This window comes from Bos grunniens, chromosome 14 (assembly GCF_055505025.1).
Source record: "Bos grunniens cultivar Pamir isolate PY7600 chromosome 14, Bosgru_T2T1.0, whole genome shotgun sequence".
NCBI classification, from domain to species: Eukaryota; Metazoa; Chordata; class Mammalia; order Artiodactyla; family Bovidae; genus Bos; species Bos grunniens.
The window spans coordinates 14,746,571-14,772,827 of NC_141178.1; the positions used below are offsets into that span (position 1 = coordinate 14,746,571).

At 41.6% G+C, this 26,257-nt stretch overlaps 1 protein-coding gene across 6 annotated transcripts in view; it reads left to right on the plus strand.

Annotated features, from left to right (window-relative positions):
* The first annotated feature begins 9,293 nt into the window (after positions 1-9,293).
* Positions 9,294-26,257, plus strand: part of CPQ (carboxypeptidase Q) — a 577,075-nt gene continuing 560,111 nt past the window's right edge. For 2 of the 6 annotated variants that reach the window (XM_086336023.1, XM_086336027.1), the window contains exon 1: positions 9,294-9,654. The gene's annotated coding sequence lies outside the window, so the exon portion shown is untranslated. The remainder of the gene's footprint in view (positions 9,655-26,257) is intronic. The other 4 variants (XM_086336025.1, XM_086336029.1, XM_086336024.1 and 1 more) reach the window with 2 other exon arrangements.

Here is a 26,257-nt window from a genome sequence, read left to right on the forward strand (position 1 = left end):
GCCCTTCTATAGTGACTGCACCATTTTACATTCCAACTAACAGGGTGCTACTGTTCCAATTTCTTCATAACCTTGCCAACACTTGTTATTTTCTATTTTTGGTTTTGTTGTTGGCTGCACTTATGGCACCCCACTCCAGTACTCTTGCCTGGAAAATCCCATGGGCGGAGGAGCCTGGTGGGCTGCAGTCCATGGGGTAGCACAGAGTCGGACATGACTGAAGTGACTCAGCAGCAGCAGCACTTTGTGGCATTTGGGATCTTAGTTCTCTGAGGGATCAAATCCATGACCCTGCAGTGGGAGCTTGGAGTTTTAACCACTGAACCTCCTTGAAGTTCCTGTTTTTTTTTTTTAAACAGTAGCCATCCTAATGGGTATGAGGTGGTATCTCATTGTGGTTTTGATTTGTATTTCTCTAATGATTAATGAGCATCTTTTTATATGCTTATTGACTATTGTATATTATCTTTGAAGATATGTCTATTCAAATTCTTTGCCCATTTTAAATTCAGCTATATGGGGGTTTTTTGTTGTTGAGCTATAGGAGTTCTTTAGATATTTTGAGTATGAGCCTGTTTTCAGATACATGATTTGCAAATATTTTCTCCTGTTTTTAGGGGGAAATTTTCACTCGGTTGATTGTGTCCTTCAAAACACAGAAGTTTTAAATTTTGGTGAAGTCCATTTAATACATTTTTACTGTTGTTGCCTGTGCTTTTGGTGTCATATCCAAGAAGTCATTGCCAAAGCCAATGTCATGGAATTTCTTTCCAAGGTTGTTTTCTAAGAGTTTCATAGTTTTAGGTCTTATGTTTTAGGTGTTCCACCATTTTGAGTTAATTTTTGTATATGGTATAAGGTAAGAGTGAAATTTTATTCATTTGCATGTGGATATTCAGGTTCCCAGAACCATTTATTGAAGAGACTATCCTTTCTTTATTGAGTAGTCCTGGCATCCTTGGCAAAGAAAATTTGATTATATAGCTGAGGATTTATTTCTGGGCTCTCTGTTCTAGGCCATTGGTCTATATGTCTGTGTCTGTGCCATCAAACGTAAAGGAGTCAGATAGGAAATAATATAAATTTATGATTCCATTTCTATAAAATTCCAAAATGATTTAATCTATGGTGTTAGAAGTAAGGGGGTATCCTTGTGGGCGGGTAACAACTGTAAGGGGCATGAAGGGGTTTTGGTGGTACTGGTAATAGTATTTATTGATCTTTATGTTGATTATACAGGTATGTTCACATGAAAAGTGACTGAGTTACACACAGGTATTTGGCATTCATAATTATCAGACTCTTTATACTATTTAATATAATCTTAATTAGAAGTGGTTGCCTAGAAACAGAGACATATGATCAAAATACATTGATTCTATACAGCTTTTAATTATAATGACACTCATTTTCCCCCAATGGATTTACAGTAGACAAGTTAAAGGAATAGATATAAGTTTCAGCCTTTCATATTCAGGGAGACCTCTCTTTCACATACCTGGGAGAGTAGTAAGAAGTGAGTGATGAAAGGGAATAAGTAATGCTTCTTATTGCATTCTTTGAAGAATCAACATAACATTGACTTTTGTTAGCTGACAGCATTCGATTATAACACCTTCTCTAATTGCAATATTCTGATGATGCCAACTTTGACAAAAAACACCTTTTTTTTTTCATAATGCCAAGTTGATCAGGACCCACCAAAATAAGGACCCACAGTTATTCCTGCAAACCCACGTCAAGGGAAAAAGAAGGTGTAGACTTCTCTTCAGTAGTATGCATATTAGAGCTTCCCAATCTGTGTGCCTTGGTACACTGTGTCCTGGGAATGAATTACATGTGTATGGAGGCCAGATTCTACTCAACCTTCAAGAGTGGTTAAGCCAGGCCTGAAGAGGAAAAAATTACTGGGCTGGTCATTCCTACAATGAGATACCTCGTTCTTCAAATCCATTGTTTCCTATAGATATTTTCCCTGTGTGCAGTAATGTACAAAGGGTTGGAAAGTCAGTAATGAGAAAAATAATAAGAGACTCCTAGCACAGTGAGGCAATGGCAACCGACTCCAGTACTCTTGCCTGGAAAATCCCATGGACATGGATGGAGGAGCCTGGTAGGCTACAGACCCTGGGATCGTAAGAGTTGACTGAGCAACTTCACTTTCAGTTTTCACTTTCCTGCATTGGGGAAGGAAATGGCAACCCACTCCAGTATTCTTGCCTGGAGAATCCCAGGTATGGGGGGGCCTGGTGGGCTGACGTCTATGGGATCGCACAGAGTTGGACACGACAGATGTGACTTAGCAGCAGCAGCAGCAGCAGCACAGTGAAGAGTTCCACTTATAAGCAGATAATTATTTCTAAATTCTGATAGTAACTGAGCTTTCTGGATGGGCCAGAGGAGTCTCTAGGGAAGAAAAACAAGATACAGTGGTTTCCAGGGAAAGTTCTAGAGTCCAAGTACTTGTTTTTGAATGATGGCTCTATCATTAACCAATTGCTTTGAAAAGTACTTGAAAAACAAAATGACACTGCCCTGTGCCTCATTTTCTTCATCTATGATTCATAGAAACCTACTTCAGGGAGTCATATGAAAATTAAATTCCATTAGCTCAGTGCTTAGCATATAGTAAGTGATCAAGAAATATTAGCTATTGCTAACACTGACTACCATTTTGTACCATTTATTGAGTACTAGGCTTGAATGCCAGACTTGTAAGGAATTTTTATAAAGTTTATTCAATCTAATCCTCAAAGTAGGTTTATTATTTCCTATTTATAGATAAGAAAACTAACGCAGAGAGAGGCTAAATGACTTGTCCATGGCCTCTCTCTGCATTAGTTCTAGGTCACATAAACTCACAGTCTTTCAATGTTTTTGCTAATATACTCTCTGGGACATTAAAAAAATTACTTCTATAATTTTCATTATAATTATAATAGTTACAAAGAATACAATTTCCAGCATTGTGAATACTGACATTTCACAATAAAAGTGTTATATCACTCTTCGTATCCAATGGCATTTAAATTTCACAGTGATTGGCTACTCACCATAGTCCATTTAAAAATAGTTGAAAAAACTTATAATAGTTATAAATTTTACACAGTTCCTTTCCTTCCATGAACTTATTTTTCCATCTCAATGCCCTTATTCCAGGACTTTATCCCCTAGTTTTTATGATTCAAAGTATTTTTTGGCTTCCCTATCTGTCAGAATTCTTTACATTAATGCTGCTGCTGCTAAATCACTTCAGTCGTGTCCGACTCTGTGCGACCCCATAGACGGAAGCCCACCAGGCTCCCCCGTCCCTGGGATTTTCCAGGCAAGAACACTGGAGTGGGTTGCCATTTCCTTCTCCAATGCATGAAAGTGAAAAGTGAAAGGGAAGTCGCTCAGTCGTGTCCGACTCTTAGCAACCCCATGGACTATAGCCTACCAGGCTCCTCCATCCATGGGATTTTCCAGGCAACAGTACTTTACATTAATAAATACACATAAATTTCCTGTGACCATAAGGTCTTGTGTTAAAATGTTTTTCTGAATTGAATTATCATTATATTTACCAGTAGTTCAAAATTCATTAAAATATATTATGAATTCACTAACTATTGAATATGGGCTTCCCTGATGGCTCAGTTGGTAAAGAATCCGTCTGCAATGAAGGTGGCCCTGGTTCAATTCTTTGGTCGGAAAGATCCACTGGAGAAGGGATAGGTTACCTGCTCCAGTATTCTTGTGCTTCCCTTGTGACTCAGCTGGTAAAGAATCCGCCTGCAATGAGGGAGACCTGCGTTTGATCCCTGGGTTGGGAAGATCCCCTGGAGAAGGGAGTCTATCCACTCCAGTATGCTGGCCTGGAGAATTCCATGAACTGTATAGTCCATGGGGTCGAAAAGAGTCAGACACCACTGAGCAACTTTCACTTCACAACTATTGAATATAAATATAAGATACTGGAATGAGATAGATGGGGGTCATGTAGATCTGTATAACTCTGATTAAGGGCATTATCAAAATGTCCCTTAGCTGGCTCAGGGACATCTCTTCCCTCAGGACAATGCATTTTTAGGGAGATGAGGGATATGTGAGAGGAATTCTTTCTTGAGCTTCTGGATCTTAAGCCTTTCATGCCTGTCTGCCTCTTGGAAAGTCCTTCATCACTAAGATGACTACACATTCCAGTTTATGCCTGTTGTTCTGGGGTAAGTATTAACAGAACCCCTGTCACTCTCTTAAGTATCTCCGATTGGAGGATAATATTGATCGCCCCATCAAGTACCCCTTGTGGTTCCCCAAGTGAACATTATTCAGATCTGAAGACCACTCTTATAAACCAAGATGCCTGACTTTCTTTTCTCCTGTTAAATTATAAAAATATTCATTGTACACTTATGTTCCATGTACTATATTACTCTGACATATCTTGTCATCAGAATATACCCCTTTTTTCTACTCCTCTTTTTTAACAGATAAGAAAACTGTAAATCCAGAGAGCTTAAATGACCTGTCACAGGTAGTAAGTGACTAAATCAAACTCAAGCCTTGCAGCCTGTTTCTAAATCCGCGCTTATAATCAGGTGTAATCTATGGGTCTCTAGCCTTACATTGATTCCCATCCCTCAGGCACTGGGGTTCCACCTTGTTGAAACTTGTGTTGTAGTTTAGGTCTGCCAAACTGCCCTTTTGTCCAAATCTCCACATCAAACACTTCCTACCAGGCTCCCTTTTACAGTTCTCAGCACTTTCTCTTCAACCCTATCCTGGTTCTGTTCACCAGGATTTCTTCTCTAGGTGACCGCACTGTGTCCAATCCATTTAGCAAAGGCATACAGAGCAATCTCTCCAAATGTTAGCCTTCTGCTCACCTTCCTAAGCCAATGTGTTGCTTCCCATAAAGATGAAGTTTGAACCTCTTAAGATTTACCAGGCCTTTTTTCTCAAATGTACATGTCAGCCCTACTGAACTTTCTCCTCACCCACTTTGCCTGTATTTGTCCCACACATATACCCATTTCCCAAACCCATCTTCTATTCATACTTGGGACTTCCCTGGTGGCTTAGATGGTAAAGAATCTGCCTGCAATGCAGGAGACCTGAGTTCAATCTCTTGGTGGGGAAGATCCCTTGAAGAAGGGAATGGCAACCCACTCCAGTATTCTTGCCTAGGAAATCCCATGGACAGAGGAGCCTGGTGGGCTATATAGTTCATGGAGTCACAGAGAGTCAGACCTGACTGAGCAACTAACATTCATACTTGAGATCGTAGTTAGATCTCCAGGCAGCTTGGTTGGACTTTGTGAGCCACTCTCTGTCCCACTAACTTGGTGTCCTTCCAGTGGTGTGTTGGAGCCAACTGGAACAGTCTTAAAGCCGATTATTCACATCATTTCCCAAGTTCAGCGTTGCGTGACATCAGGTTGGCATCTTGAAACTGGCCACAGCGGAAGTATTCACACAAGGGAAATTGACAAATGGTGCAAATCAGGGTCTTTTTTTTTTTTTCAACTGATTAGTCAACATTTATCAGAACAACACTGTGCCCCTCCTGTATTTTCATAATGCTTAGAAGACCATTTACTTTATTCATTCAGTGAATGTTTACCTACTTCCTACTACATGTCAGATACTGTTCTTATTGATGAGGCTATAAAGGTGGGCAAATAAGATAATCCTTGCCTTTATGGAGCTGACAATGCTGAAAGGGGGAGATTGACCTTAGTCAGATATCCACATAAATTAAATTAAAAATGATATTTCTGTTAAGACCAAAAAATGCTTTAAAAATCTACAATAGGTGGGGCTTCCCTGGTGGTCCAGTGGTTAAGAATCTGCCTCCCAATGCAGGGGACATAAGTTCTATTGCTGGTTGGGGAATGGAGATCCCACATGCCCTAGGGCAACTAAGCCTGCATGTGACTAGAGAGTCCTTGTGTCACAACAAGAGAGAAGCCGGTGCACTGCAATGAAGACCTGGCATAGCCAAAACATAAATAAGTAAAATAAAATGGAAAGCACATACATGAAAAAAAAAATCTGTAATAGGATATTTGACCTAGTCTAAGAAGGTTTTCCTGAGCTAAAATCAGATGAAGGATAAGTGTAGGTTTAGGAAAGAGCAAGATGAAGGAGCATTCCAGGTCCAGGAAATAACATGTGCTACGGTTGGAGGGAGCATGACCTGATCAAGGGAAAGAGGACAAGTGTGGCAAGTGGGAGCTTGGTGGGAGGTGCAGCTGCAGAGTTAAGGTTACACAGGGCTTTACAAGCCTCACCAAAGAGTGTTGTCTTTATCCTAAGAGCGATGGAAAGTCACTGAAGTGTTTCGAGCAGGTAAAGCACATCGAACAAGTGGAAAATCAGCACAGCGTGGCACTTCAGAAATCAACTCTGCAGCCAGGTTGCTTAGCTCGGAAGGCTGACTCTGTGACTTACTAGCAGTTTACTAGTAACTTCTATGTGCTTCAGTTTCCTCATGGGTTAAATGGTGATAAAACCTACTCTGCAGGCTGTTTATCAGGTTGTAAAGCTCTTAGAACAGTACATAGCTCATCATAAATGCTAATGAAAGTGCTTGTTCAATTAAATAAACAAAAATATCTTTGGTAAGACAACTGAATGTTGTGGGAGGGCTGTGGTCTAACAGGGGATGCAGATAAAAACAAATCATTATAAAATAGCATGGAGTAAGTACAAAAGATAGTGGTAACACAAAGATGAAGATGAACTTGGTTTCCAGTTATTAGGAGCAGAGTCAAGAGCATAAAGGATGTTCCAGTTGGAGAGAGCAGCACTAAGAGGGGTGGAAATTCACAAATGTCACTGACTCTGATGCGATGCTTAAAGCTTAAAGCCAGACATCAATAAAAACCAATGAGGGGGATGGGGGTGCAACGGTGGGGGTTGAAATTCCTGGTGGTCCAATGGTTAGCAATCTAATGGTGGGGCCAGGTTCCATCCCTGGCCAAGGAACTAAGATCCTGCAAGCTGCCTATACACAACAACAATAAAAACACCCCCTCCCTAAACAACGAGGGGAGAAATGTTGTGGTAGAGGGACTAAAGTGAAAGTGAAGTCGTTCAGTTGTGTCCAACTCTTTGCGACCCCATGGGCAGTAGCCTGCACCAGGCTCCTCCATCCATGGGATTTTCTAGGCAAGAGTACTGGAGTGGGTTGCCATTTCCTTCTTCAGGGAATCTTCCTGACCCAGGGATTGAACCCAGGTCTCCCGCATTGTAGACAGACGCTTTACCATCTGAGCCACCAGGGAAGTCCTAAGGTGTGATTAATTTCAACTCCAAAGCAAATGCAGAGGCTTTATGGAGGAGGGCTCCCATTAAGGTTGACTGCATAGGCCTGAACAGGTCATAGTGCTAACTCTGCAGCTCACTAGTTTGTGATTTGACTTCTCTAATTCTTAATGTCCTCATATGTAAAGTGGGAATAATAATTATAATAATAATAATATAATAACTCATAGAGTTGTTAAGTCACAGTTAATGCATTAAAGTCTTAGCATAAAGTACCCAATAAATGTGAAGCTATTATTATTATTATATAATAAGTTGAAACTTATACCTGCATCTGGTCCCATTACTTCATGGCAAATAGATGCGGAAAGAGTGGAAATAGTGGCTGACTTTATTTTTCTAGGCTCCAAAATCACTGCAGATGGTGATTACAGCCATGAAATTAAAAGACGCTCACTCCTTGGAAGAAAAGTTATGACCAACCTAGACAGCATATTAAAAAGCAGAGACACTACTTTGCCAACAAAGGTCCGTCTAGTTAAGGCTATGGTTTTTCCAGTGGTCATGTATGGATGTGACAGTTGGACTATAAAGAAAGCAGAGTGCAAAAGAATTGATGCTTTTGAACTGTGGTGTTGGAGAAGACTCTTGAGAGTCCCTTGGACTGCAAGGAGATCAAACCAGTCCATCCTAAAGGAGATCAGTCCTGGATGTTCATTTGAAGGACAGATGTGGAAGCTGAAACTCCAATACTTTGGCTAGCTGATGAGAAGAGCTGACTCATTGGAAAAGACCCTGATGCTGGGAAAGATTGAGGGCAGGAGGAGAAGGGGACGACAGAGGATGAGATGGTTGGCAGATGAGTCGGGATGGCATCACCGACTCAGTGGACATGGGTTTGGGTGGACTCTGGGAGTTGGTAATGGACAGGGAGGCCTGGTGTGCTGCGGTTCATGGGATCACAAAGAGTCGGACATGACTGAGCGACTGAACTGAACTGAACTGAAAATACCTGTAATGAAAATTAGGACTTGTAGTTTTTATTTTTTTCACTTTTCTAGCAAGTTTTAAGTTGTATCTTACAAAAATGACAGTTCATGACTTATTGGAAATAATAAATAAATAATAATAAATAATAAACTATTCTTACCTCAGATAATTTGAGAAAAAGTAATACTGCAGAGCTGGAGATAGCAACATAGAGATGATCCTGGTGGGCCAAGGTCATCTTTGAGGAACTATTTTGAATGTCTGAGTTCACACTTTATTCAGTGGGCAATGGGGTTACTAAAAGTTTAGACAGATTGTTAACTGAGGATTAAGTGTATGGAGGTAAATGGACATTGCAAATTTTGTACTTTTTTAAAGTTCCCAGGGAGCATGTGGGTTTTTTTTTTGTTGTTGATGTTGTTGTTAAAGAGGAGACCTGAATTGCTCCGTGTCTCACAAATATAAGTGTTTGTATTTGATAAGAGTGTGGTTATACAAAGGAATTCAAATTTATCAAAACAGAAAATGTTGAAAATACGTAAGCACACATTGTGTGACCAGTGATGCGAGTGACTCGTTCATACAAAAAGCTACGCCAGGTAATCAGGTGAATCTCCTTTCTCCGGCACCCTTATATAATTAACACATCAACCAAAGAGGCAGGACTCTGCCCGATCTCGCCCAGCTCGGGTCTTCTCGTCCATCTTCATCACCGTCTGCTCTCCAACAACCCTGCCGGGCAGGATGGGACAATAACGCTCTAATCACCCCGGTAGCCGTGGGAGGCGCTGGGCAGCTCACCTATCCCGGGGTTTCCAGACTCTGCCCTCATCCAGGTGCTGAGACAGCAAAACCTTGAACATTTTCCTTTCAGCTCCTCAACCCCCTTCTTCGCTACCTGCCCGGCCACTCCTGCAAGCATACGACACCTCGGGTGAGCCCTTTGGCCACCTGAAGTCACATCTCAGGTAGGCCCTTTGGTCACTTGAGCTCTTGAAACTCCCTCGTGGCTCCGAGGTCCAAGGCCGTGGGCACCCGCGAGGCCTGAGAGCGACGTTCTGGCCGAAAGACTCCAAATAAAGACGCAAGACTGCGGGGGCCCAGGACACTGTGGAGCAGATCCAGAAGGTGAGGTGACAGCCGGTAGCCCGCGGCCCTCAGGTCGCTTGAGTCGCAGCGAGGCCGTCGTCGGGTGTCGTGGAGGCGGCGCTTGGCCCCCCGCCCGCCCGCGGGCGCCCGGAGTCCCTGGCCGCTGCGCCCCGCCTTCTCGCCGCAGGAAACCCGGCAGCTGCCAGACCAGGTGGGGGGGCCGCGTCGCGGGTGTGGCCGCCGCCACTTGAAGGCTGGGCTCTGAACCTGGCCCTGAGCACGGCCGCCGCCGCCGCCGCCGCCATAGCTCCAGCGGCCGACCAGGTGCGTGCGCCGCCCGCCAGCCCCCGTCAGCCAACGGCTGGGCCTGGCTCCTCCGGGCGGGCGAGCCGAGGCGGGTGGCCGACCCCAGAGTGAGGGGAACTTTCCGAGTAGCTCGTTCTTGGGAGCGACTGACATACGGGGTGGGGAAGCCGCCGGGAGACCGGTCTGGTCTGTGGCTTCCGCAGCAAAGGCCCAGAAATGAGGAAATCGAATGAGAGCGCCGGGATGGAGGAGGATGCTGGGCGCAGAGAGCAGGAGCCAGGCATCATGGGTCCTTTCCCCTCTCGTCCTGGGACGCGGGAGGGGGTGCTCCGGACCCAAGCTGCCAAGATGCTTCCCTCGCCCGCATCTGGAAGCAATTCCTAGTTAACCCTTTATCGGGAGGTCCTTTGTGGTTCTTTTCACCTTTTATCTTGTACTTTCATTTTTGGTGTGCAATTCTAGGCTCCACGCCGGCTCTTAAGTTCCACGGGACAGAGCCCCTGTTGAACTTGTCAGGTCCTCAGTGTGGTTCAGACGGTAAAGCATCTGCCCGCAATGCGGGAGACCCAGGTTCGATTCCTGGGTTGGGAAGATCCCCCGGAGAAGGAAATGGCACCCCACTCCAGTACTCTTGCCTGGAAAATCCCATGGATGGAGGAGCCTGGTAGGCTGCAGACCATGGGGTCACAAAGAATGGGACACGACTAAGCGACTTCACTTTCTTTTTCTTTCAGTAGTACTCAGTGAGGAATTGAGCAAAAAAGTGAGTTCCTATGGAGGAGAACTGGTGAATTAACATCAGTGAATGAATACACTTGAAATACAGCTGAATGAAGGAATACATGAATGGATATAAATACACACAACGTGGAGGCAGTGGAGACAGAGGCTTACAACTCTTATCTTCTGGTAGTTTTCCAAAAGCTGTATAGATGTTGCACTCATAAATGCAGTCATTCTGATTGTGGCTGTTTAAAAGTTCTATGCTGTATTAAAATAATCCACAGAAGCACCCCTTCATTTTCCATTTTAGGGAGATTTTCCTTTATGTGTTGCTTAAAGTGAAGTATATCTAGGCTTCTTCTGTTTTTTTTTTTTTGCTTGTATTTTATTTTCTGACTTTGCAGAATCAGTGTCACTATAATACATATTTTTTTTACATTTATTGTGTACTTTATAATATTTTTTAATGTATTTATGAAAGGTAAGAGTGAATCTGAAGGCAGTACCACGTGACTCTGCTTTTAGTAATTTGTAAAACCAGACATTTCTTTGAATTCAGGATTGTGGGGGATCTTGTTTGCTTTCCCAAGACAGGTGCTGGCTGGTTTGTGGGTGACTGAAGAAGGCTGACTATAGTTCAGAGAGGAAAAGAGAGACATTTATCTGTGTGCAGATACTTGGGAAGTGACACAGGTGGAGACTGCTTTAATTCAATTGGTCACTGCTTCGGTTCCAGGTTTCCAGGCCTGGGTTTCAGAAAACCTGGATGACTTTAGACTTGTTCCGTTATCTCTTTAGGTCTGTTTCTTAATCTTCGAAATGCAGGAGGTTCAGTAGGGCCCCTTCCTGAGGTAGACTTCAGGATTCTCTTTTAGTAGGTAAAAGGTGAAATTGCAGATGATTTTATGAAAGCTTAACTCACTTCAACTGCTCTGCTTGGGATTCTGTAGCATCTTGGCCCCACTGTCTTATCTGCAAATTATAACTCATTCCTCATCTTCTTCACATCTGCTGCAGAAGGACCTGGGAGTTTCAGATGAGAATTATAGACTCTGGGCAGGAGGGGGGGAAGGAGGGCAAAACTGTCTTGAGCATTGCCACAGGCTCCCCATCCTGGGTCTAACTTGTTTTCAATGCACCCAGCCCGACAATGCCATGTATTTTCAGTATATCTAGGGAATTATCACTATTAATTTACCTGCATTTGAGATTAGTTATCATAGATCACAACATTTTGGAAATGGAAGGACCTTAGAGATTTTTAAAAGGCACTTAAAAAGTCATTTTTCATACATATTAAAATATTTCTTGCATGCTACATTTCACAAAGTCCCAAACGTGTTAAGTAAAATAAAATTAATGTTACCTACTTCTGTTCTTTCAAGTCTCTTGGGAGAAGTGAAGTCAGATGTGGTGCTTGGTAGGAAAAAAAAACAACAACTTTTTGTGACTCTGTTCTCAAAAATCCAGTTGTTGGGTCACATGTGATTCCGACATGGAATGTAACAGAGATGATATTTATGGGGCAATGACCACTCACCAAGCACTGTTACATTTAACCTTTTTACTTGTTTTGTCCCATTTCAGCCTTGCTGTAACCTTAAGTGCTGCATACCTTGTAATCCCTATTCCACCTTCCAAAAATAGAAACAGTGCTTTGAAAATGGGAAGGTCAGGTATTCAAAACACAGACAGATGGAGGCAGGGTTTCTCCCAGAAATGTAGACAATCCCTGCTAGGAAAATCTGTGTAACATTGGAGAATGTGGTCTCTGTGTGTGTTCCAGGATATATATTAAACTTTGGGGCATTGTGGATAAGCGTGTTTAGAATGGGAGCTCAGGAGGGGGATAACTGAGACTGAATTACAGAGAATTGGTATAGCATTTTGAAAATTATTGAGTTCCATTGCTACTCTGGAAGACTCACATTTTTACATAGGTGCACATACATCCTGATGTTAAATGTGCTCAGATTTAATAATCCAGGGAGTATAAAAAGGATCAATCACGTCAAGAGATATATGGGTGAGGGGCACCTACAGACATCGAACTGAATACAATGTTGTTTGGGCTAGCTTCCGATCCTTGATAAGTTGCTACCTCCCAACCTCCTTCTTTATAAGAGTGACAACTCCTAATGCAAAGTACAATGCCTACCTTGCTGTAATCTCGGGGCAGGAATGCAGGATGAGTTTCCAGAACTCTTATAATTAATTGACAGGAGGAAAAGAGAGGCCCATAAAGTAAGTGGTAAATTATTTTGTTTCTTCTTTGTCAGTCGAGTTTCATAGAAGGCAGAGACCAGTTGCAGCTGCTTGAAAAACTAAGAGTGATGCCAGTTTGATTTAGCTCAGGAGGCCGAAACTTTCTGCCCTGAAGGCTGGTGTGATGGAATAGACCTTCCCATTGCTCACAATATTATGAAAAAAACATTAAAGCAACAATTTTTATTACTTGCCCTGGAGCTAGAGCTTTAAAATGTACTTTCTTCTCCCCCTGCCCTCCCTAAACCACTTAGGTTTTTTAAAACAAACAACCCATTCCTGTGTTTGCTACATCAGATTATTAGTCCTTTCCTTTATTCTTGGGCCCTGTTTATTTATTGCAGCTAAGATGAAGGACTGGTGTGCTTCTGTGGAATTTTTCTTTAGTTATTATTTTATTCTGTGTGTGTTAATTTCAGTAACCATTTATTGAGTGTGTACTGTGTGCCAGATAAAGATGAATGAGATACCAAGTTTATGGAGGGAAGTGAGCCATCCACAGATAACTGCAGCACAGGGTAATGTGGGAGTAGTGGCCACTCATTCTCCCAGGAGAGAGGTTTGGTCAGAATTTAGGAAGACTTCACAGAGCAGGTGAATTTTGAACTGGATTTTGAAGCCTAAAGGCCAAAAGAAGGGATAAAAGTGTTCTGAGAACAGAGAACAGGATGGGCAAAGAAAAGGAGGCAGTTTGAGCATGGCACTGCCAGGGAGAGACATGGATTGGGTGGGTCTTGTGAGGTTGGGGCCAGAGAAAGAAGGTCCTTGAATGTCATGTTATTTTAACTTTATCACAGCCTAGAAAATTTTATTTAAGAGTTTTAAAGCTAATTTTTAATAGGAGGAGTGCTATAATTGGACTTTCTCTAGAAAATAACTCCAGCAATAATATTTTGGGGAAACTAGAGATGGAAAGCTGGGAGGCCAGAGGAAAATGAGGATGCTGGTACTATAGTCCAAAGGAAATAGGATAAGGGTCTAAACTAGCATAGGTTTGAGAGATAATCAGCAGATAGGGAGAACAGGGTTTAATGACTCGCTGGATATGGGAAGTAAGGTTGACAATAATTCTGAGGTTTCGGTATTGCTTACATAGGTGGATGCAGATGCCCCTAAGGAGGGTAATAAACATCAGATGAGGAAGAGGTTTGGGGAGGAAGACAGTGAGTAGATACAACTCACGGATGTGAGAACATGTAGGAATATCCATGGGAGATCCTTGATGTATACTCTTGACTAGTGACTATAGTTGTACTGTGACATCATATAGCCACGACCGGTCAAATTTTATGACAGATCCGCAGTCTAAATAGACAAATTAATTCAATAAATCATGTAAAAAGAAGGAAAAAACACACTAGACTTTACTAATGATGCTTATATTTCAGGTGAGTTTCTTAGAACTCTAATTCTTATGTAAGTTCTACTGAAAAAAAAAAGATACACAAACAATCAGAGGTTATTAAAAATTATCATCTCACACGCTAGTAAAGTAATGCTCAAAATTCTCCAAGCCAGGCTTCAGCAATATGTGAACCATGAACTTCCTGATATGCAAGCTGGTTTTAGAAAAGGCAGAGGAACCAGAGATCAAATTGCCAACATCCACTGGATCATCAAAAAAGCAAGAGAGTTCCAGAAAAACATCTATTTCTGCTTTACTGACTATGCCAAAGCCTTTGACTGTGTGGCTCACAATAAACTGTGGAAAATTCTTCAAGAGATGGGAATACCAGACCACCTGATCTGCCTCTTGAGAAATTTGTATGCAGGTCAGGAAGCAGCAGTTAGAACTGGACATGGAACAACAGACTGGTTCCAAATAGGAAAAGGAGTACGTCAAGGCTGTATATTGTCACCCTGTTTATTTAACTTATATGCAGAGTACATCATGAGAAACGCTGGACTGGAAGAAACAAGCTGGAATCAAGATTGCCAGGAGAAATATCAATAACCTCAGATATGCAGATGACACCACCCTTATGGCAGAAACTGAAGAGGAACTAGAAAGCCTCTTGATGAAAGTGAAAGTGGAGAGTGAAAAAGTTGGCTTAAAGCTCAACATTCAGAAAACGAAGATCATGGCGTCCGGTCCCATCACTTCATGGGAAATAGATGGGGAAACAGTGGAAACAGTGTCAGACTTTATTTTTCTGGGCTCCAAAATCACTGCAGATGGTGACTGCAGCCATGAAATTAAAAGACGCTTACTCCTTGGAAGAAAAGTTATGACCAACCTAGATAGCATATTCAAAAGCAGAGACATTACTTTGCCAACAAAGGTTCGTCTAGTCAAGGCTATGGTTTTTCCTGTGGTCATATATGGATGTGAGAGTTGGACTGTGAAGAAGGCTGAGCGCCGAAGAATTGATGCTTTTGCACTGTGGTGTTGGAGAAGACTCTTGAGAGTCCCTTGGACTGCAAGGAGATCCAACCAGTCCATTCTGAAGGAGATCAGCCCTGGGATGTCTTTGGAAGGACTGATGCTGAAGCTGAAACTCCAGTACTTTGGCCACCTCATGCGAAGAGTTGACTCATTGTAAAAGACTCTGATGCTGGGAGGGATTGGGGGCAAGAGAAGGGGATGACAGAGGATGAGATGGCTGGATGGCATCACCGACTCGATGGATGTGAGTCTGAGTGAACTCTGGGAGTTGGTGATGGACAGGGAGGCCTGGCGTGCTGCGATTCATGGGGTTGCAAAGAGTCGGACATGACTGAGCAACTGATCTGATCTGATCTGATTAAAAATTATCAAGAAAACCAAACTAGAGTGGCACAGAGGGGAGTGGTTGAAATGAACAAAGATAAGCAAATGGTTGGAGTGTAGCAGAGAGGACTGATTGCTCAAGTCACAGGTATAGGCAGATTTGGAATACAGAGATGATATTTGAGCTGGCTCTTCCAAATAATGTATTTCTTTAATGGTAAGAATATCACAAGCTTTGGTTTCTCATCTAATTCAACTTGTTCAGTTCAGTTCATTCACTCAGTCCTGTCTGACTCTTTGCAACCCCATGGACCGCAGCATACCAGGCTTCCCTGTCCTTCACCAACTCCCAGAGCTTGCTCAAACTCATGTCCATTGAGTTGGTGACGCCATCCAACCATCTCATCCTCTGTCGTCCCCTTCTCCTCCTGCCTTCAATATTTCTCAGCATCAGGGTCTGTTCCAAGGAGTCAGTTCTTTGCACCAGGTGGCCAAAGTATTGGAATTTCAACTTCAGCATCAATCCTGACAATGAATATTCAGGACTGATTTCCTTTAGAATGGATTGGTTGGATCTCTCTGCAGTCCAAGGGGCTCTCAAGAGTCTTCTCCAACACCACAGTTCAAAAGCATCAGTTCTTTGGTGCTCAGCTTTCTTTATAGTCCAACTCTCACATCCATACATGACCACTGGAAAAACCATAGCTTTGACTAGACGGACCTTTGTTGACAAAGTAATGTCTCTGCTTTTCAATATGCTTTCTAGGTTGGTCATAGCTTTTCTTCCAAGGAGCAAGTGTCTCTTAATTCAACTTATTAGGAAGAGACAAACAGGTGATTGTTTAGAGGTACTGTGTAGAGGGTTTGTTCTTATTCTGCAGATAAAGTGTTGGAAGACTTTGAACTAAGAGAAGAATAACAGAGTAAGATAAAATGAGAAGGGTAATAATTAGAAGGAATTTTCAGAACATTTAATGAATTCTATGAGAAATAGTTGCTAACAAAGAAAAAGATTGATGTAGTGTTCTCTTAGGGTCATGGCATTAGACTTGATTGGAAAAAAGGATATATTAGCATAGAACCTTATATATTAGAAAGAATTTTTACATTTGATAGTTACATGAACCCTCAGAAGCATGTGCAGCCAGGCACTATTATCTTTCTTTTATAAACTAAAAATCTTGATAAGAAAGAGGCTGTAGTTTGTCTCAGATCCTGTAACTGGCAAGCACTCCAGGCCTTCTGAAATTCAGCCCACTGCTCTATCCATTGTTTTGGAATCTTGCTTGCCTGGGAACCTTGATGTGTTACAGTATGTTCCCTCCACTCCCACCATGTTCATCTTGTAAAAATAAGAATAAAGCAGATGATATTTGAAGGTCAAGAAAACCAAGATCGGGAGAGAGGCAGTGATGAAAAGGCTCCTTACTGCCAGCTGTGCTACCATCCCTACTGCATCCCTACCATGCAGTAGGGATGGTCATGAAGTCTCTAGAGAATATCTGTGGAACTCAAACAACACTTAAAATGTAATAGGAGAGTCTACAATATAAAACAATTTTATGATTAAATCTTCCAGGAGGCAAATAACCCTTTAATTAAGTGGCATGTTAATGGCCACTAGGATCTGGTAAAGGCAAAGATCCTTCCCTAGAGCCCCCAGAAGAAATGCAGCCCTGCCAACACACTGATTTTAGCTGGTAAGTCCAGTGTTGGATTTCTGACCTACAGAACTATAAGCATTTGTTTTGTTTAAGCCACCAAGTTTTGTGGTCATTTGTTATAGCCAGCAATAGAAAACCAATGCATTATCCTATAGATTTGCTGTAGGGTTAAGAAATGTAAGCATTTAGGAAAGGCCTTCTCAGTCAGTACTAGCTACTGTCATTATTATTTTTTTCACTGGTACTTTCTCTTCTGTCTTTGCCTTTTTGTAATAGCTGTCCTGTGGTTACCCCAGATTGTTGGAAATCACTCCCCTCCTTCCCTGAGACTGTGACCTTAGGAGTTCCTCACTCCCAGGGTAGCCAGTATTCAGTCTCCAGCATTGTTAGAATTACCATTCAGGTATTCCTATATTTTATGGGTTCAGTGGCTTCTGCTCCAGATAAGCCAGATCTGGGCTGTGACTCTCTGGATTTGCCTGTCTCTGTAGATTTTAGGGTGGTGGTTTGCTTTTTACCCTTGCTTCTCTGCGCTAAGGGGAGTGGTTGTCAGTTTGTTCAGTTTTATTTCTTTCTATAAGGACAGGAGTAATGACAGAAGTGAAAACAGTGCTCTCAGTACCCTGTAGCTATAATGAGCTCCTCTGTTCTTAAGAGAATTCCATCTCTATACTGGATCCCTTTCTGTTCTTTGGTTTTCAACTCAGTTTCATTCCAAAGAATGCTTTCTGGATTTTCTCATAGATTGAGATGCCATTAACCAAAATAGAAAACCCAGAAAGGATTCTGTGATGTATCTGAAATACAGGGTACAAACAGGCTCAAAACCTGGGGAGGTTAGCCTTAACTCTTTCCTATTCCTCATCCTCCCAGATTTTAAGTCACCAAATGCTGTTGTGTCTACCTTTGATAGCACCTGAAATTTTCTGTTTTTTAATTGTCCCTGTCCTTTCTATCCCCTTCATGGATCACAGCCTTGTCAGGGCAAAGGGAATTAACTCAATGAAGCTATATGCCATGCCATGCAGGGCTACCCAGGACAGATGGGGTCATAGTGAAGAGTTCTGACAAAACATGGTCCACTGGAGAAGGAAATGGCAGCCTACTCCAGTATTCTTGCTTGGAGAACCCCGTGAACAGTATGAAAAGGCAAAAAGATATGACACTGGAAGATGAGCCCACCAGGTCAGAAGGTATCCAGTGTGCTGCTGGGGAAGAGCAGAGGGCAATTACTAATAGCTCCAGAAAGAATAAATGGCTGAACCAAAGCAGAAATGATGGTTAGCTGTGGATGTGTCTGGTGGTGAAAGTAAGGTCTGATGCTCTAAAGAACAACATTGCATAGGAACCTGGAATGTTAGGTCCATGAATTAAGGTAAATTGGATGTGGTCAAGCAGGAGATGGCAAGATTGAATATTGACATCTAAGGAATCAGTGAACTAAAGTGGACAGAATAGGAAAATTTAATTCAGATGGTCCTTATATCTACTCTGTGGACAAGAATACCTTAGAAGAAATGGAATATCCCTCATAGTCAACAGAAGAATCTGAAAGGCAGTACTTGGGTGCAACCTCAAAAATGGCAGAATAATCTTGGTTTGTTTCCAGGGCAAACCATTCAGTATCACAGTAATCCAAGTCTATATCCCAATCACTGATGCTGAAGAAGCTGGAGTTGACCGGTTCTGTGAAGACCTACAATACCTTCTGGAACTAATACCAAAAATAAAAGAGTTTCTTGATGCTTTTGAATTGTGGTCCCAGAGAAGACTTTTGAGAGACCCTTGGACTTCAAGGAGATAAACCAGTCCATCCTAAAGGAAATCAACCCTGAATATTCATTGGAAGGACTGATGCTGAAGCTGAACTGTCAATACTTTGGCCACCTGATGCTAAGAACTGACTCATTGGAAAAGACACTGATGCTGGGAAAGATTGAGGGCAGGAGGATAAGAGGGCAACAGAAGATGAGATGGTTAGATAGCATCATCAACTCAGTGGACATGAATTTGAGCAAATTCTGGGAGATACTAGATGACAGAGGAATCTGATGTGGTGCAGTTCATGGAGTTGCAAATGTTTGGATGTGACTTAGTGACTGACCAAGAACAGTAATCCTTTCTATCATGGCTCTAGTGATATCCTTTATTGTTTCTTGCCTTGGACAGGCAAAGTCTTTTAATCTTCCACACTGCTTCAAGAGTTGGATCATAGGCCAGATCATATGATTTTCCTTCTTAGAAGACCTACACTTTGAGAAATTACCTGTGAAATAAAGTAGAAACTCCTACTGTGACATTTAAAGTTCTTAAAGATTTGGCATTAAAATGTATTTCTCAGTGCATTCCTAGTGCCTTCTTACTGTATTAGTTCTCTAGGCCTGTCATAACAAAATACCACTGACTGTGTAGCTTAAGCAGTAGAAATTTATTTTCTCATAGTTATAGAACTTGAAAGTCCAAGCTCAACGTGTCAACAGGTTTGGTTTCTTCTGAAGCTTCTCTCCTTGGCTTGCAGATGTTCATCTTCTTGCTGTTTCCTCATATGGTCACTTTTTTTCTGTTCATGTGCACCCCGGTGTCTCTATATGTCCAAATTTCCTCTTCAATCAGGTTATATTAGCCCACCTCCCCCACTGCCCTCATTTTAACTTAATTACCTCTTTAAAGTCCCCATCTCCAAATATCATCGCATTCTGAGGCCCTGGGTTGTAGGGCTTAAGCATATGAACTGGGGTGTGGCAGAGTTCAGCCCATAACACCTGGAAGACCCCTCCATGTCTTATTCTTTATGTGTATATTGGATTGCATCATGGGTGCACATCTTGACATGGGAAGATGGGAAAGATACTGATTCCTGGTCCCACCTAACTGTGGGTTCTGAACCATATGTCTGAAATGGGACTGGGAATACATTTGTTGTATGCATGTGTATGTTTCAGTTTCCCCCTAGTGCTTTATAGTACTGCAGCTTTTTATACCCCAGACTTTTTAAAATAAGTAAGTTCTGGAGAACATGTTATAAATGTTCACGTCTTTGCTCACGGTTGTTCTTTAACTAGAAAGACCCTTCCTACTATACAACTGTGAAAATTCATCTATCCTGCTAGGCTGAGCTGAAATACCATCTTCTCTGTTATTACTTCCTTGTTCTCTCCTGTGATAATCCTGCACAACTTTATTATTACAGTTGACCCTTGAACAACTTGGGAATTAGGGGCACCAACCCCATAGCAGTCAGAAATCTGAGAATAACTTTACAGTTAGCCCCACCTATCTGTAGTCCTCAGATTCAACCAACATTTGATCCTGTAGTACTGCGGTATTTATTGAAAAAAATCCGGATGTGAGTGCACACACACTGTTCAAACCCATGTTGTTCAAGGGTCAACTGTACTTTATTGTTAATACTTGAGAATCAGTTTCCTATTTTGTGTGTGTCCTAGTCATTTGCCTTCATCTTTCACCAGCTTCCTAAGGCCTAGGCCTAGGATGACATATTCTTTATTTCTGTGTATCTGAAACAGTTGTAGCTGCTCTGAGCATAGGTAACCAGTCACTGTCTGTAGTATGAATAAATTAACTCATTAATAAATGCTAATAATTTCTTTTTCTTTAAGTGGGTTTTTAAAAACTGGGCTATTATTGCTTTACAATTTGATAAGCTTATTTGTTTTATCCAATGCTCTCCACTGGATAAAAAGTCATAAGAAAATTATTAGCTTTACAATGTAAAACTAATGGCAGATTTTACTCTTGAATTGGGTATCCTTAACATGATACAAGAGCAATATTCTTCATGTGTATTTACCACTTAGAACTTTAAACATGTAAAAAAGTTTCCTGTAGAAGGTGTTTGATAATAGGAAGAGGATATAGTGAAGGCATCATAACAATTTGTGATAATGACAAATTTTTCTTTTTGCATTGTATTTTCAAGGCAGAGTGTGGATGGTTCAATTCTTAAAGATGAATGGATTTCCCAGCGTCCACTTGTATATCCTTGTTTATCCTCCCAATCAAGAACTGATTCCTTTTAGGGGGGATATGTTAAGATGGAAATCTATTAGCTGAGCTAATACTAAGCTGTGTTTTTCTGGGTCAGTGAGTAACAGAAACAGTTCTTGAAATAATTACATCAGCTAAGATCCAGTTTCTGAGTAGGGATCAAGAGTCCGACTTACCCTTTGTCAGTCTTCACAAAACTACTAAAACTTCTAGAGATGGAGTAATCGCCTCTTAAATAATAGCTCCAAAGCCTTTTCTGAACCAGAGCAGGCAGTAACAGGGATTGGCAGGGGAAGGACTGATGTCTACGCATGAGGGGAAAAATGACTCTGCCTTGAAAAAACAGATGAGCCTTTGGGTGTGGAAATTTACAAGACTCAGAGAGCCCTGAAACATCTTTAGAAGCTGAGCCCAGCTAAATAATGGGAGGCTATGTGCTGGCTTGGCATGGGAGCCTGTCTGGCACAAACCACACTGTAAACAACTCTTCAAACATTTGCATCTGCATACATGACATTAGATTCTCAAAATGTCCAATTAAACACTTTTCAATAAAAGAAACGTTTGCTTCCTCAGTTGACCTGGTGTCAGCCTGGCCTTTCTGGTGGGGAAGGAGTTGCGCGCCGATACTGTTGAATGCCCTTCATTTCTGGACCCAGTCATGTCCTTCTGGTGGTTAGGACTCAATGCTTTCATTGCCATGGCCTGGGTTCTATCCCTGATCAGGGAACTAAGATGCACAGGCCGAGTGGTGCAGCCAAAAAAAAGAAAAAAAAGGGTCTTCTTGAAAGCTGTGGAAACTGTGCCAACCTGTGGGCCATGGGATTAGGTTAGGTAACTAGAGGGAAACTCTGAGGCAGTGAGTGCTTTTCAAACTCAAGAAAACCTACTTGGTGCTTTAGTTGTTTTGTTCTTTGAGCTTGAAAAGTTATAAAAGTGATAATAGTAGCTGAGAAAGTGAAAAAGGGCAGTGCTGATTTATTTTAAAAATATTATTCTCTTGAGAACTATAAGAGAACTATATATAATTCAGTTTTTCAACATTTCAGCAAATATATATTGAATAAGTGTTAATGGTGTGTAAGTATTATGTGTGTCTGTGTGTATGCATTTCCCTGTCTGTGCTGACAGACACAGAACTGCTCAAATTGTGATTGGTATAGCAATGAAGCTTTTGGACACACGACGTAGATGCACACAGGGAAAGAGGAAGAGAATAAGAGAGAAGAATCAAATTTAGATTATTCTTTAGAAAAGTGGGCATGTATAAGGAAGTGAAAAGCAAGTGACCTTGAGTACATTTTTCAATGCTACTAGCTTTAGTTTCCTAGTCTGTAAAATAGGGAATATAGTATCAAGAACATCGAAGTTTATTGTCAGAATTAATTAAAATGATCTATATAAACTGCTTACAGGCTTCCCAGGTGGCCCATTGATAAAGAACCCTTCTACAAATGCAGGAGACGTGGGTTCAATCCCTGAGTCATGAAGATCCCCTGGAGGAGGAAATGGCAACCCACTCCAGTATTCTTGGCTGGAATATTCCATGGACAGAGGAGCCTGGTGGTTTATAGGCCATGGGGTTGCAAAGAGCTGGACACACTGAAGCAATTGAGCACGTATGCAAACTGCTCACAGTGGCACTTGCCATATTGTGAATGCTCAGTCAATGTTAGCTAATGATGAAATATTAATAACTTTTGGGACAGAGAAGATTTAAGCATTCCTATATGATAAAGGGAAGGAGCCAAGAAGAAGGAAAAAACTGGATAGTTGGTGTGTGGCTGTACCACACTGAGTCCATTTTGTCAGCTCTATTTTAGGTCCACAGTTCTAACCCCTACCCCACTTTCTGTGAGGCTGAGATTTAGCTTAATTGACAAAAATTCGCCCAAGCCAGATATGTTCCCCATCAATGTTTACCCATGTCTTCTGGTATGAAAACTGGAAGCCTGCCTTATGCTTACACAGATGGTTACTGGTCATGAGATCCCTGGGGAGGGGGAAAATCCCCCATCCCCATCGGTGTGGTCGTGCTTCTTAGTCGATAGTTGGATTCTGTTTTTAGCTTTGGCCCCTTTAGATCCCCCGTACCCCTTTCCGTGGTGCAAAGTGCAACTGCAAATGCCTCCAGATCATTCCATCTGCCTGATCCTTCCTGCCTATGTGTAGGTTACCCACAGTAAACTTCATAATTGCACTTAATGGAATTGCCTGCTTTGTTTTCAGGTCTCAAAGTTCCTGGTCAGTTTGGAGGATATTCTTCAGTAATTGCTACATTATGGATAGAGAATTTGTCTTTGGAAAGGAGGGTGCACAGTTCTTTCACTGAGATGGGAGCTGAGAAGAATTGTGTAGATAAAGGGATAGAAAAGTTTTGGGTTGAGGATGAAGAAAGCCAAGTCATCTCATGGTCATAATATCATATTCTCAGTTATGTAGAAGAGGAGAGCTTTTGGTGAGTATGAGGGGAGTAGAGGTTGAATCTGGGGCTTAAGGAGAGTGGAAAAACTTTGTAGCAGCTGCTGTGGGGAATTTGATAGGAGTCAGTTGAAGATAAATATAAGGGTTGCTGAGCAATGCAAGGGACCCAGCTGAGATCAGACAGCCTTAGTTCATAGTGGAGATATTTGCCATGGTTAAGAAAATGTTGATGATAATATCATGGAGCACATGCAATTTTGAAGAATTGGCAGCTTAGATGAAGAGGAAAGGCAAAGGTGTTCTAAGGTGCTAATGAAAGCATTCTTGGAATCGTTAACCACCAGGTGATGTTGTGAGCCAAGATTAATCTGAAATGGTTAGTTGGGTAGACAGAAATACAGTCAGACTGGAGGCAAGGAAGTGTCTTAGTTAGCTCCAGCTACTGTAACAAAGTGCCATAGAGAGGGTGGCTTATGCATGGCAGAAATTTACTTCTTGCAGTCTGGAAGCTAGAAGTCTGAGATCAAGGTGCCAACATAGTCAGGTTCTGCTGAGGACCCTCTTCTGGGTGGTAGACTGCCACTTTCTCATAGTAGCCTCACATGGCAAAAATAGAAGGTGCCCCTCTTACAAGGGAACAAATCCCATTCATGAGGACTATATCCTCATGCAAAGAAGGCAATGGCACCCCACTCCAGTACTCTTGCTTGGAAAATCCCATGGACGGAGGAGCCTGTTAGGCTGCAATCCATGGGGTCGCTAAGAGTCGGACACGACTGAGTGACTTCACTTTCACTTTTCACTTTCATGCATTGGAGAAGGAAATGGCAACCCACTCCAGTGTTCTTGCCTGGAGAATCCCAGGGACAGGAGCCTGGTGGGCTGCCGTCTATGGGGTCGCACAGAGTCAGACACGACTGAAGTGACTTAGCATAGCATAGCATATCCTCATGACCTAATTAACTATCAAAGGCCCCACCTGCTGATACTGTCACATTATTATGGTGGTATTATATGCATTTTATGGTAACACATTCAGTCTGTTGCTGGAGGCTCTTCACTTAGCTGGCATCAATCTAGCTGCTACTCTGCCACACATGTGCTGAGTGGCGGGGATACAAGGATGAAGAAAACACAATTCACTTTAAAAGCTCAAAAGCGTTTATTGAGCTTCTGCTGTATACTAGGCAGATCATATGTAGGACATTGATTTTTACCTTGAAAAGCTTTAAGACTGGTGACATAATCCAGATAATTTTGATTCAGAATTTTGATTCAGAAACGGTAAACTTTAAAGGAGTTAAGCAGAGGGTGCTAGAAAATTGTAGAAGAATACATGCAACACATTCTGTGAGAAGAGGAACCAGGTCAGGAAGAGCACCCAGGAATAACTGTGCCTGAGTTGACTCAAAAAGAAGGAACGAGAGTGGAAGTGGAGAAAAAGCAGAGCGAGGGGATTGCAGTTAAGAAAAGGTTTCAGAGAGAAGGTGATCTTCGAGATGTGTGATATATGATACTACTGCTAAGGTAGAAAAATGAAAGACCAGAATTACAGTGGTGACATTTTTGTTGGCAGGGAGAAAAGGAAGGGATGTCAGAGGATAGAATGATAAGATTTAGTGACATTGCATACGTGGGAGAATGAATAGATGAGACTGAATGATATAGGACAGTTATGTTTACATTAACAGAAAGAGGCAAAATCTGGAATGAAAATTGGTACAACCGTTGTGGAGAACAGAATGGTTCCTTAAAAAGGAACAGAGATTCCTTAAAAAACTAAAAACAGAACTACCATATGATCCAGCAATCCTATTCTTGGGCATTTATCTGGAGAAAGCCATGATCCAAAAGAATACATGAACTCCAGTGTTTACTGCGGCACTGTTTCCAATAGCCAGGACCTGGAAGCAGTCTAAAGGTCTGTCATCAGAGGAATAAATAAAAAAGATGTGCTACATTTATACAATAAACTATTTCTCAGCCATAAAAAAAAAGAAATAATGCCATTTATAGCAACATGGATGGACCTAAAGATTATCATACTAAATGAAGTAAGTCAGACAAATACCATATGATATCACTCATATGTGGAATTTAATTCAAGAAAAAAGACAGAAATGAACTTATTTACAAAACAGAAACAGACTTACAGACACTGAAAATAAACTTATGGTTATCAAAGGGGAGAGGTGAAGGGGAGGGATAAATCAGGAGCTTGGGACAAGCACACACATACTACTGTATATGAGATAAATACCCAGCAGATCAGATCAGATCAGATCAGTCACTCAGTAGTGTCCGACTCTTTGCGACCCCATGAATCGCAGCACGCCAGGCCTCCCTGTCCCTCACCAACTCCCGGAGTTCACTCAGACTCAAGGACCTGCTAAATAGTGCAGAACTCTACTCAGTATTCTGTATATGAGAAAAGAATCTAAAAAAGAATGAATGTATGTATATCTATAACTGAATCACTTTGCTGCACACCTGAAACTAACACAACATTGCAAATTAACTGTACGCCAATAAAATTAAATATTTTAAAAAAGCTTTATTGTACTTATTGACTTGTGAGAATCCTTAATGAATTTATGACTATGTTTTCTCTAAGAGTTTTATAGTTTCTGGTCTTACATTTAGGTCTTTAATCCATTTTGAGTTTATCTTTGTGTATGGTGTTAGAAAGTGTTCTAATTTCGTTCTTTTACATGTAGCTGTCCACTTTTCCCAGCACCACTTACTGAAGAGACTGTCTTTTCTCCACTGTATATTATTTCCTCCTTTGTCAAAGATAAGATGCCCATAGGTACGTGGGTTTAACTCC